The 13,766-nt window shown below is 40.1% G+C and overlaps 2 protein-coding genes across 10 annotated transcripts in view; both read right to left on the reverse strand.

Annotated features, from left to right (window-relative positions):
• elof1 (elongation factor 1) overlaps positions 1 to 10,286 on the reverse strand; it is a 515,825-nt gene extending 505,539 nt beyond the window's left edge. The window contains exon 1 of the mRNA XM_007238225.4: positions 10,276 to 10,286. The gene's annotated coding sequence lies outside the window, so the exon portion shown is untranslated. The remainder of the gene's footprint in view (positions 1 to 10,275) is intronic.
• nfixb (nuclear factor I/Xb) overlaps positions 1 to 13,766 on the reverse strand; it is a 230,914-nt gene that overhangs the window by 63,163 nt on the left and 153,985 nt on the right. The window lies entirely within an intron of this gene.

A 13,766-nucleotide genomic window follows, 5' to 3' on the forward strand; every position in this document is an offset into this window, starting at 1 on the left:
GATCGTGATATCATCTATTGTGTTTACTTGTATGTTTGTTCACATATATAACAATATATAACAGTGAACAGTATTTTAGCCAGTCATGCTTCAATAACTGTGACTCCATACATACAGTGTGAACTAAAGTAGGTGAAGAAATAAGTATATAACTAATTATCAGAGGTGGAAAAAGTACTGAAAATTTTAATTAAGTAAAAGTACCTTTACTTTGCTAAAATTCTACTCGAGTAAAAGTAAAAGTACCCATCTAAAAATCTACTCGAGTAAAAGTAAAAAAGTACTCTATTTAAACAGTAAAAGTTACATAGTTACTTTTAATGATTTGATGTAAAAAAGTAAAAAACAAATCATAAATTAAATTGTTTTTAATTAACTATTATTTTTATTATTCCACATAATAATTTGGATCTTTCAGGCAGTATTTGTTCAGACCAGCCCATAAAACATTTTCAAGAACAAGTGGTATAGGTTTCTATGATCCATTTTTTTCTTTACTGTTAAAAGTTTCTGGTCATATATGTGACTATAAAGTGTATTTTTATAGTTTTAAAGTTCATTGTCATTTTTTAACTTTTTATTTGTTTTAACTGCTATTAACATGTTTGGCAGATACAGGTATAAGGACGTTATTGCCTCGTTATTCCAAGCGTGAGCATCCGTATGCCGACGCATCCGTGGCAATTTTTTTTTTTTATTCAGACAATTGTTTTTTTTCCCCCAGCATTTTATTTTTTACTCAGTAACGGGGAGTTTTCCAATGTAGTGAAGTAAATTACTTGTGTCAAAATGTACTTGAGTAAAAGTAAAATTACCTATTTAAAAAAACTACTTTAAAAATTACAAATTACTCATAAAATCTACTCAATTACAGTAATGTGAGTAAATGTAATTCATTACTTTCCACCTCTGCTAAATATATATTATAATTAAAAAGTGTAGAAATGCTTTTTATGCTATTCTGTTATCATTATGTCAGTTATCATTATATGGAATTTAATTGTCTTTAAATTACAAAAATATCGTCTATCTCAATAATTTCTAGGACAATATATCGTCCACAAAAAAATATTATTGTGACAGGCCTACCGAGTATCTATACTTCTACCTATACTTCTATAAAAAAAAACACTGGACACCCATCGTGGCTGTATTCCACAGACCGCTGTGTACAAATCAAACAATGTAGGTGTGAAAGCTCCTACAGAACTACTGATTAATACACAGTTGAGAGTTCGCTGACTTCATTTGGGGATTTTTTTAAACAAATGACTACTTTAAACTCCAGCGCTGGCCAAGCGTGGCGCTGTGTTGCCAGTTGGAACTTCAAAAAGTACACAGAAAAAACTCGAGCAGCTAGCCACTAATGAAACCTGGAGGACCCTGCATCTGTTTGGCAGGCCATCCACTCCAGTCTAGTGTTTCACACTTTGCCTCTGGGAGCCGCCGCTCCAGCCTGGGCCTGCTTTTATGAAAAACAGCTTTATATGAACGCAGAGAGAGAGAGAGAGAGAGAGAGAGAGAGAGAGAGAGAAAGAAAAAGAGAAAGAGAGAGAGAGAGAGAGAGAGAGAGATATGGGAGGACAGGCGAGTGGGGAGAGTCGATGAAGAGCTGGAAAGTGTAAAAGATGTGGTGACACCACAGTGGATGGAGAGCGGAGGAAAGGAACGAGTCAGTGGGAGGGAAGCTGTCACGAAAGACAAAAACACAGGGGGGGGGAAGAGCGAAGGCAGGGAGACGGCTGAGGCACAGGGAGGTGGAGCAGAAAGAGAGAAAGAGAGAGAGAGAGAGAGAGAGAGAGAGATCCAGGGATGACACAGATGAATAGGAAGGAATGGGGGATTACAAACGGCACCAGCCCTAAATACAAGACACCCTGTGGAGGCCTTCACCATATATTAACTCTAGAACAGCTCTGTTGGTCTGCAAACTGTGGAAGAACACTTACTACACTGAAAAGGCAAACTTCTAGCTTGTCCCATTAAAAGCTAAAGAACACTGCAGTAGAACTACTTCACTACTGTAATTTAGTACTAAAATTCTGTATATGCTTCTACTGGAGTATTATTTGTACTTCATTACTGTACTTAAGTACTAAAATGCTGTATCTGTTTCTACTGGAGTATTATTTTTTACTTTACTACTGTTCTTAAATACTAAAATACTGTATTTGCATCTACTGGAGTATTATTTTTACTTTACTACTGTACTTAAGTACTAAAATGCTGTATCTGTATCTACTGGAGCATTATTTTTAGGGTAAGTTTCACTTATGTTTATGAATCTATCCCGTCAGTTAAAAAAAATTACTGGAACAAGTGAATATAACTAATTTTAAGAAGTTATCTGTATTTTGAATTAAAATTGCGAAGTTAAAACAATGTGTAATAATTAGATATGAAGTCTTGAGTTGAAGTGAATCCAATTTAACTTAAAACTTTCAACGTAAGCAAAATAGCAAAAGTCATGGGACACAATACAAATTCATATCAGCAGCTCCAGCTTATAAAACTAAAAAAGTGAACTTTTTGCCTTCACTTTTCAATCAACTTCGAGAACAAACTTCTCAATTGCACATAGTGGAATGATCAGCAACAGGTTGGATTTGGTAGCATGCTGATTTCATTTTGTAAGAGGTTGATTAAGATGTAGCCTGGTGGAGCAGTGAAAGTGGTTGTGTGTGTGTGTGTGTGTGTGTGTGTGTGTGTGTGTGGGAAGGAGCTGGCTTGCTTTTCCTTCGCTGAGTTATCTCATGCGAAAGAATGCGCACATTAAACACAGCCAGCCAGCTCTCCGTCCCTGAGTGCTCTCAGCTTGAGCTGAAGCAGGGCTTGACGGTGTGTGTGTGTGTGTGTGTGTGTGTGGTGAAGAAGGCGCTCCACAACACAGAGAGGGGCCTCATGGCTTCAAGATGCGTCTGCCGGAAAACTCAACAAACACGGGCAGGCAAAAGTTTGCTCAGACACACGTGGACAAACCGCTGCCCTCAGACTGGCAGAAGTGGGAAGAGGAGGCTGGTGGGATGGTGAGAGAGAGAGAGAAAGAGAGAAAGAGAGAGAGAGAGAGAGATCTTAGGGAGTTAGGGAGGGATCTTTATAGATTGCTTAAAAAGTTTAATTAGGAGCAGAAAGGCTACTCTAAAAATACTATGATGAAAAGCAAAGTTTACCCTAACTAGGGCTGGAAGATATTAATAAAAAAAGAAAAAATCAATGTAAATCAATATTCTTTAAATATTTAGTTCTTACATATCAACCTCAGTTTTTTTTTAGTAATGTTTTTTTTTTTTTTTTTTTTACAAATATTAAGAAGCCCCTTTCATGCTTAAATGTAGCTTTTATATAACATATTTCAGTTTAGGAGTGCAAAAAATTAAAATCACTGCTACATATAAATGCATACATATATCTTTATGGGTTTCTGACAAAAGCAAATCAAGTCTTTCTACTGAGATTCACTCTGTAGCTTCTATATGTAAAGATGGTATAATGGTACATTATACCATTTTGAAAATCGCATTAAAACAGTAATTTGATTAATCAGATTAATTTGGTTAACCTCACAGCCCTACCACCAACTAATAGCTAAACTGATAAAGAGTGCGACCAAGGAACAAACATAAACTCCGTCAAAAAAATAGATGAATCAAACACTTTCTCCTGGGTGCAACTATGTTTTGGCGATGATTGTATAAATGAATGGAAAGCAGTGACTGAAAGAAGTAGTCCTCTATGCAACGAAAGAGTGAAACAGCATGGGAGTAAGAAAGAGAGAGCGAGCAGAGGAGTTAAAAATGGAAGGCATATATTTTAAACTCAGGATGGAAATAATGGATAATAACGTGGTACTCGTTTCATGACTTAATTCCCACTACTTTCCTTTTTTTTCTTTCCTTCTCTCTTTCTCTATCTCGCTCTCTCTCTGCCACTCTCACTCTTTCCCCAAACGTGTGTCCGCAGGCTAATGAAGGGCCCATTAAAACACAAGACCAGCAAAAAAAGATTTAAACAAAATACACGAACCACCCAGAGAAACGGGAAACGTCCGGACCGCAGGAGAGAAATGGAGGAAACCAAAAAAAGAAGCCTGTGCATGAATGTGTGTGTGTGTGTGCGTTTTATTCTCTGTGCTGTGCTGCTTGAGTCGTACTGAGAACGAAAACAGACCGAAATAAAATCAGCAGCTTGAAAGTGTTCATTTGAGCACATTCAAAGCTTTTTTATCGTCCAGCTGGAGGTCAGAACTGACGCGGCAAGCCAGACCTGAGCAACGACACAAACCATAGGACCTCCAGACTTGGATATAGGGTAGTATTAGGTAGTATAGGGTGGTATAGGGCTGTATAGGGTTGTATAGAGATTATAGCGAGTACAGGGTAATAAAGCGATTATAGGGAATACATGTTAGTATAGGGTAATATAGGGTTGTATTAGGTTGTATAGGGATTATAGCGAGTTCAAGATAGTATAGGGTTTAATACAGTTGTATATGGATTACAGGGAGAACAGGTTAGTATACAGCAATATGAGGTTGTATAGGGTTGTATTAGGTTGTGTAGAGATTATAGGGAGTTTAGAGTAGTATAGGGTTATATATGGTTGTATAGAGATTACAGGGGGTACAGGGTAGTATAGGTTAGGGACCCCACTCTAAACTTAATCTAATCAAAATAGGACTTTAAATAGGTCAAAAAACATGTTGTTCAGCTGTGGTGGGAATAAGACGGAAGTGGGCGTACTCTTACCGTCTTAAAGCAGCCTGCTGATCTACTGACCACTGCAGTGGCCTAACAGCTCAGGAGGCCTTTGCTTGAAGCTAATCTCCAAATTCATCTTGCCATTGCGTGAGCGAGCTGTAAGATCAAACATTTCTCCCCCGCTCTCTCTCTAAAGCCCTGTGTTGACCGTCTTGAGACCCCTCTGACCGGGTCAACAGCCAGAGTCACTCATTCCCTTCCTCCTTCATCCTTTTCTCCATCTTCTTTTTACAGACCTAATCCCACAGCTTTACTTCAACCGGACTCGGGATTTTAGACTACTGAGAAATTAAAAAGTAAGGCGACTCTGAGAAGAGGAAAAACAGCATCGAGTTGACCCAAGTCACAGAGCAGCCTGGACTTCTGTAAATATCCCGTCATAAAATCTTGTATTCTCTCCATCCCTGACTCTTTTCAGCCCTGGACCGACCGTTCTCCTCCGCAGGTGTCCCTGCATCCCTGCGTCCCAGTTCTTGGCCCAGCCTGGCGTTCATTAGGTGAAATTTACAGCCTGAGTGTGCTGGCCCAGCTCGAGGTCGGATGCTGGCTGGGTGGACGGGGCACGATGGTTGGCTTTGCTTCGGACTGGCAGAAGCCACCCAACCTGTCTTGCATTAAGTCTCTGCAAATAAAATCTAATGAATCAAAAAGCCACCTGGTGGCCAAGTGGCAACTGCCAGTGCTTGAATATGAATAGCACATTGGCTAACAAGTGCCATCTCTGTACTTCGCAATGGTTGCCCCTCTGCCAGAGAAATTTAAAAAACTTCTAGCCCAAAGTACAACCAACCCCAAATCAGAAAGAGTTTAAACTGTGTGAACATTTTAAATAAAAATGCAGTGTTTTTCACTTTACATTAACTGTTTTTTTTATATTGCAGACAATATAAAGCCAAGATAATTAATGTCTTGTCATCTTAAGAGCAGCATCTGTTGCACTGTTGACCTCAATACACTTTTCTGCATTAAAGACCCTGGCTTTGGATTTGGACTTGCACTGATAACAATGTGGATGGTGCTTTCACCCTTGATCCAGAGCTCACAGAATTAATTTCTTACAAGAAATGTTGGAATATTGATTTGTCTGACCACAGTACACACTTCCACTGTGAGATTCAATTCTGTTAAGGTTAATAAACTCCTGTTTATTGTGCAGTAGTTTTTAAGCAACATAATTAAATGTAACTCTGTATTGTAGAGCTTTTCGTTGATATAGGTGTGTAAAATAATCTCTTGTCCATTTAGCTTTATCTGCTATTGTTGATTGACAGTTCTTAATGAAGTGCATTAGGGTATTATGGATTGCAGCCTGCAGCCTTTCTTTGAGAAACATTTTAATATTTTTCTTATGCATTTGGAGAAAAATCTGGAGATCATATGCTCATCTTTGCTCCTTAGAGACCACCCAAAAATGTCCTCTGTCTCAACTTTTGAAATGTATTACATGTCTAAAATGCGGGAATGGATATAGATTAATAAATGCAATGAAAATAAGCAGACAAAACATACAATATATTGGGTTCATACTGTTTGCAATCAAACAACTAAAAGTAAACACTTTTTTATATTTTTATTCACTTTCCCAACTTTGCCAAGACTTTTCCAACCTTCCAACCAAATCTTGTACACATACCTCTAACCGAGGCAGCCACCAATGGCCTTCACAACACAGCGATGGTAAATTTCTGTTTTTGACGGCGTATTGACTCTGGATGAAAGTCTAGAAAGGCACTCGCTGTTCAAACACACCGAGCTATATGAAATGCCTACAGTAGGTGTCACTGCCAGCAGCTCGGAGGCTGCGGTTTGACCCAGCATAATGCATGCTGGTGTATCATGGCTACCAAAGCCCCTGCAATCCCTCTGCTCCACAGGCCCTTCGGGGGATTTGAGCCATTTGAGCTTTATTTATTTATTAATTTTTTTTGAGTACCGACCCTGTTAGCTCAGAGGCTCAGCTTTGGCTAAATCCACTGGGTTATGTAAGGTAAAACCCTAAATCTCACCACGCCTGATGTTACATATTACTGTAATTGCAAATGGAAAAAAAAAGATGTCCGGAAGGGTTTGGACGGGGGTGGGTGAATTTTTGACATGAGAGAGAGAGAGGGGAGTAGTGAGATATAGATAGAGGGGGTGGGGGAGAGAGGAGTCAGCTGCTAATGCAACAGGTCTCCCAGAAAGTTTGCTGCTCAGCTAAAGGCTCGTCTTTATGCAGAAAGTAGGTCAGCTACAGTTCCAGAGAGAAGCAGAAAGAGCGATAGTTTAGGAGGTAAAGATCTGTTTGGCCTGGAACAAGCATCTGAACCAGGGATGCACTGAACCTTAATTATTCAGGGAAAGATTGGTAAAAAGGAACACTTTCTGTGTTTGTTTAAAAGTGAAATAAAGTGTAGTAAAAAGACCAAATAATATATATACTGCTGGGATGTTATAACTGTTCAGTGGTTCATCCCATATTCTTCAGAGCCCAGATGGATCCCTTCTGTTCATGGTGAACATAAGGCTAGTGTTGTGTACAGTAGTAAAGTTGTGAGTGGTATTAGTGAATATAGTAACTCTGTATTGTAGTAGAAAAATGGGCGGAGCTTCTTCTGGAATGGTGAACGTAATAAGGCTTGTGTTGTGTACAGAAAAGGTGTGGTATTAGTACATAATAACCTAGTAACTCTATTGTAGAGCTAGATAAAGGTTATAAGTAAAGTAATCTGTTGTTCATGTGGTTCTATCCTTGTGCCACCAAAACAGACCTGACTCTTTGAGGCATGGACTTAACAAGACCTCTGAAAGTGTTCTGAAGTATCTGGCACCTAGACTAACATTACCATTAGCTATCATTGTATTGGGTCTTGTTATTGGTCATTTGTTGGTGTCCATTCATATTTATACTGTATATGGCCTTCAGTTGGAGACGCTGGTTCACGCCTTATGGACAGTAGTTAATTAGACACTCTAAGCGCTTGCAGACTGATCATGTGATAGCGACTGCTGGAACAAACAAAGTCATTTTATTGCTCTTACTAGCCAAGAGACAAGAGGAGGCAGTCGTGGATGAAGGCAAGAAATGCACCATAGTGGCTGATTGTGCTGGGATGAAGAGCAAATCCAATCAGCAGATTCATTAGAGGAAGCAGAGATCTTCATCATCATTACGGCCTCCTTCACCAGCCTCTCTGTCTTTCTCTATGGGATAATTCACCATGTGATTTCACTTACAGCGGATTACAGTTCACATCAAAATGGAAAGAAGATCCAGCGGCGGACTGCCTGAGCATTCATTTCTCTCCTTTTTTCTCCGGCTTTCTATTTCTCTTGTTCTGCTTTGTGGGAGCACTTGGGATGAAAACAAACCCTCCTGTATATTTTGCCTCCGTTTCAAATTCCATCGCTCCAAACTGCAGATGTGGGCTGTTGGCCACGTCTACCCTCCGAACTGCCGGCCTGAAGCAGGAGGGGGAAAAAAATGAGGCGGGGGGGGGACTGCATTGAGCCGCTTCCCATCTCATGTAAACACAGGATGAGTTCCAGCCATCTCCAGCTTAAAGAACAGAGTAATATAGAAGGACAAAGAAAAAAAGACACAGGAAAAAAGAAAAAAGAAAGAAAAACAGACATAAGGAAAGACAAATGGAAAAAGAAAAGGTCAGGTGACCAGCTCTTGCCGCTGACCACGATTAGCAAAATAAAACGAGTGATGAACCTCAAAAATGCCTTCTAAAGCTCTGTCAATTCATCAGGGATCAATGAAGGTAAAAACGAATCCGTAAAAAACGTAATACTGTATCAAAAGTACAGACGCTCCATTCATAGACACTCAGAGGTACGTGCAAGTTCAAGGGTTCATATAACACCTTGGGGGACTCTTAAGCAGTGAAGTGTGGAAAACACCTGAAAGCTTCTCCTTTGGGCTAAAAGGCTGCAAATGCTTTTGGAACCTTCAGGTGTAAAGCATTTTTACACCTCAAAGTACAGACCAAAGTCTGAGACAAAGTTCATGTTTTTTTTTTTTTTTTTACATTGTATGCAAGACATTTGGTCAATTTTGTCAGCTTTGGTTTCACATTGCAGTTTAGCAAGTTCAATAAAGAACTTTTTCATCAACATTACCTATGACAGCTGTGTTTCCTAATATTTGACATTGATTGGTTTGTAGAAAATCCTAGGTCGGGTGGCAATTGTGAGTCAAACTGCTTTTTCACATGTTGTACCAATTTCTGCTTTCCTACCAGGATCTGACAAACTTCAAGTAGATTGAGAAATCACTAGAGTAATCTGTTGTACCCATGTTGTACCCAAAACCTAGAGACTTTAGGGTGGACTCCAATCTTTCTCTGGTGACCTTGGAGCAGTGACAGTTAAGGGCCTTGCCCAATGGCCCAACCAGGGAAGATTATCAGAACTGGGTATCAAACCCACAATCTTGATATTAATGACCCAGTGCTCTAACTACTTAGCTAAAGTTGCACCACTGTTCTGTGGAAAATAAATGGCATGGCATAATAAACCCTGTTTCCTGGAATGTTCATAAGAGTTGGTCAACCGATCAAAAAGATTCAAACAAGAAAGATTGCAAAGGAACAAATCATGCTCCATGGAAAAATACAGGTGAAATCATTCATTAAGATGGTAGATAATTAGGTACGACACCTACGGCATTCTTAGAAAGTAAAGGAAGCTTCTCCCATTTTTTTGCGATCCAAGCTGAAATGGTTCCAGAAAGACGGCCATTCTCTGTTCAGAGCTTGAACAGCAACATCTCCATTGACGTCAGTTCCTGCAGACTGCTGGGAACAAAGGAAGCCGTCATTGCTCAAAGCACAAGGGGGTTGCTGGCTGACACCACCTTCCCTGCACACATCTCTTTCAGGTCGGAGATGGTTACAGCAAGTAAGCGTGGGTAGAGTGGGCAAAGTTCCCTGCTTAATCTGTCTCAACCAGACAACATCTCAGATCTGTGGATGCTACTGATGGATCAGCGTGGCTTCCAATGCTCTCATATGTTTGGACGAGTCCAGGGCCAGGACGGAGGTCGAGTTTCGCTCTCTGCTGGCCCATTGCTGTCGGGCCGGGCGCCTGCTCTGGTTCACAGCTCCCAGGGCAGAGAGCGAGAGCGGCGCAGGAAAGACTTACAGCAGGAAATACCTCACCGAGTCACCCCACTGGGATCGTAAGACAAATGAAAGAAAAGAAGAAAAGAAAAAACAACAGAGACTACGGGAAGGAGTGCTGGCAAGATAGAGATGAAGAGCAAGATGGAAGAGAGAAAAGAGTGGGAAAATGGGACAGCAGAGATGAACAAAAAGAAAAAGAAAGAGAGAAAATGAGGTAAAGAGAGACACTGATATAAAGAGGGGGAGGAGAAGGAAGAAGGTCTGGAAATGGTTTCTGCAGAAACAGCCCTGAATGGCTCTTTAATTGGGGTTATATGAGACGTTGGATGGAGGCTCTTTCCACGCTGGCTGTTCCCTTGTGCTTGTTTCTCCGGTCACTCGATTGGCGAACCGTTGTGAAGAAAAAAAGCTCCGCTAGGCTCACAAACCCTTCATGTCCTCCTGGCTCCAAGAACACTGAGATTCCATGAGCCACATAAAAGCTAAAGGCTAACTGTCCCCGAGGATAGCTGCAGAAGGTTAATGGAAATGTGTAAAATTGTTCTTCATTCAAGGCTTGAATCGCTTAGGCTCATTGCTGCCTTCAGGAATGAAATATGGGGAATTAAACAATAATTATCCCGCTCAACGTTTACAGGTTTCGAATTCTCACCACAAAAATTGTGAGGGGTGCTTTAAAGGCTCAATTAAAGAATGTGTACAGACGCCAGCTACAGGGGTGGTAATGCCAATAACAGCCAAGGCCAAGTCCAACTCGGGCTGAGACTGAAGTTTGGGGGGAAAGAAACTGAAAGATATATCACATGTCCTTGGTGCAGTTTGGGTACGTTCCCAAACCTAAGTGTGGGTGAGGGTTTTTTTTTTATTTTTTTCCATAAACCTGAAGTTCTTCATTCATTAACAGACATCTTTCTGAGGTAATACTCTCAAATATACACAGACACATCACATAACCAGTATCATGTCTTTTCACATGGACATTTTTAGCCAGATGCCGCTGGTTATGATCATTACCAATGCTAACATTGCCCTGTACCACTTTGGCTGGTGATCCCTTCTATAAACTTCGGAAATGGTGGGACTCATATAAGGACTGCCTTTAACAATGAGCACACTCATTCTCAAGATAACACCTTACAACTTATACAGCTCTGAGTGTTCCCAATCTGAAGCCACTTTATATGGCAACGTTTCACAATGAATCCATTTTAGGGCTGGGGTCTCTTGTTAAAGTAATAAAAGTAATTAAATATGAACAAACTTCAATTTGCGTAACGTGCATCAAAGATAACGTACCACGCAAGGACAGCAGTGTCCACTGAGAATAAAGGATGGCATGTCCACACACAGCACACTACATTTTGGCATGTCAGTGCACATCTGTAATAAAAAAAACCTAATCCAGAACCCATAATGCGAAATAAAAGTCAAGTTAAGTCAAGGTTTTCCCTCTCTTTCCCCGGAAAAGGTGTTAGCGACGGGTTTTGACGGAAGCTTCTTGTAGTGGGTTAGCTCCCATAATACCTATGGCTTTGCAGCTTAATTTCTCTGATCAGTGCGATAAAAAGCTTTAATACCATCCCAGCAGCTTACTCATCGATCAGGACAGACCCCGGGAGCCGTCCAAACCCCATACAGCACTTGTCAGAGCGAAAGTGCGTCCAGAGAACAGGGTGCATTCAGGACAGACGAGTGCATTCGAACAGATGGGTTGCGTGAGCCCGCGTTCATGTCTTCAGCCTAACTCTACACGGCAGATCTGGTCCGGGCTCAGCGATTGCGCTAAACGCACGAAACACATGGACAGAATCTTACACGAAGCTTCAGCCGTCGGCTCAAGAGGGTCCGGCTCACCAGAGAGGATCACGGGCTGCTGGATCAAGCAGCTGCGCTGACCTCCACCAAACCCTGCTAAACTCTCAATCAGAAAAGCACAACAGCAGCTGTAATCCCCCCTGATATAATCACTCTCGCTCAGCCCGGCATTACCGCGGGACAAGCCGTCCAGTCCCGGCGTATCGCTACAAATGAATTTCAACTGATTAAATCATTAAGAGGCTTGTTGCTGCTTTTTTTTTAAACATCCACCACTAAAGCCCTGCTGTAAGATGAGTGTGTCTGTGTGTGTGTGTGTGTGTGTGTGTGTGTGTGTGTGTGTGTTTGTGGGAATGCCATGTGGTGGTAGAGAGAGGATTATGGTGTTTTGGGCTGTGCACTGCAATTCAAATGACTGCTAAGCACCCATACACACATACACACACACTCATATACACACACACACACACACACACACACACACACACACACACGATGGAGTCGCAGCTCGAATCCATCAGAGCAAATATGTTACAGTATGTTAAATAAGAGATTAAACTCACGATCCATTCACGCTACTTCAGTCTTTAAAACACGATTAGAGCCGTTTAAGTAGCAGGTTTAACTCTGAAACATAAGGGAAGCAATCAAACCTTATGTCAGGTAGTTTTTCATGTACTAATATTGCTGCATTTATTTATTTTCCCCAATAAATTGTTTTTTAAAACCTTATTCAGCCATATAATTGTAAGATTTTTTTTTTTTATCAATTGACATGGATTACATGGAGAAGCTGAGTTGTAGTAGAGCTGTCAGTCTCTTATCTAGCTGGTTAATCAATAAAATTACTGATCATGTGGTGTGAGTGTGTGCATTTTGTTGCATTAACAGTACATACAATCTAGAACCCTATAGTTATTTGCAGTTTTTCTCAGGAAGTCTAATGTTATTGGTACAAAAAAAATGCCAGTGTGTAGCTAAGATGTGCTGGTCTGTAAAAAAAACATTATTTTTTTATTTTTTTAATCATCTTTAGGTTCATCTCAGCAGCAAACAAAGTTGAGCTCCAGTACTGAATCCAAGAAAAAGTGTTTAAATACAAGGAAAATATTGAAAAGTGGTAATCAGATGCCCACAGAAATCAAAAAGAACTCTTCTGTGTGGAAGAAAATTGTGAAAAACAGTGAAAGAAGCCCAACTGAGCCCAGAATTCATCCTGAATGTGAACGTATATATTATGGACAAGTGAGAAAATGCCTTAGTATTTATTTAATTAAAACAAATGTTATACAAAGTGAAACAAGAGGCTAAATAAGAACAATTAACTGATCTTACTAAAATTTCCTGATCTTGATAAAATTAATAATAACAGACTCAACACAAAAAGCAAGAAATAAATTAATATTCTAATAACTAGTTAATCACTGAGGTCTGCAAATAGAGATTAACCTGATAACTTTCTTAAAGTTATTTATTTAACTCACTATAATTCACTATATTTGACCGAGGAAGTCAACATTTCCACCAATATTGCTCTTCATTTGACACAACTTCCTCCTTGATTACTTCTCACACATATTAGGTCTTGTGTTAATTTGGAGGTATTTAGCTAATCCTCCTCTTATAAACACATCTGCTCAGTGAGTAAGGCAACACCACTCTTTAACATTCTGCAGGCAGCTGATGCAAGGCTAAGGCGAATCCGGCTGGATTAATTAGATTGATTTATTAATTAGATAGATAAATTTTTCTTTGCACTTTTGCAATTGGTTTGCTATTTTGTACTATTCTGTTTATACTAAATTCAATACTTTTTAAAGGATTTTGAAATGTTTATAAGTTTGATGCTTTTTTGAGCTGCAGAGGGATGGGAGTTTGAGTAATGGCGGCCAGTCACTTCTGGTGTAAAATGGTTAGATGTGGGTGAGTCAGTGATTATCAGACATAGTAGTTAGTGGTTATAAGTGTGGCATAGGGGTAGGTGGCTGTAAGAGCTGGTTTGTGGTCACTGTGGACGAGGCACATGTAGTGGTAAATAAGAGCTGGGGTTTAATATGGGAGGGTTATTCTGCTCTCAGGTCTA

This window comes from Astyanax mexicanus, chromosome 19, assembly GCF_023375975.1.
Source record: "Astyanax mexicanus isolate ESR-SI-001 chromosome 19, AstMex3_surface, whole genome shotgun sequence".
NCBI classification, from domain to species: domain Eukaryota; kingdom Metazoa; phylum Chordata; class Actinopteri; order Characiformes; family Acestrorhamphidae; genus Astyanax; species Astyanax mexicanus.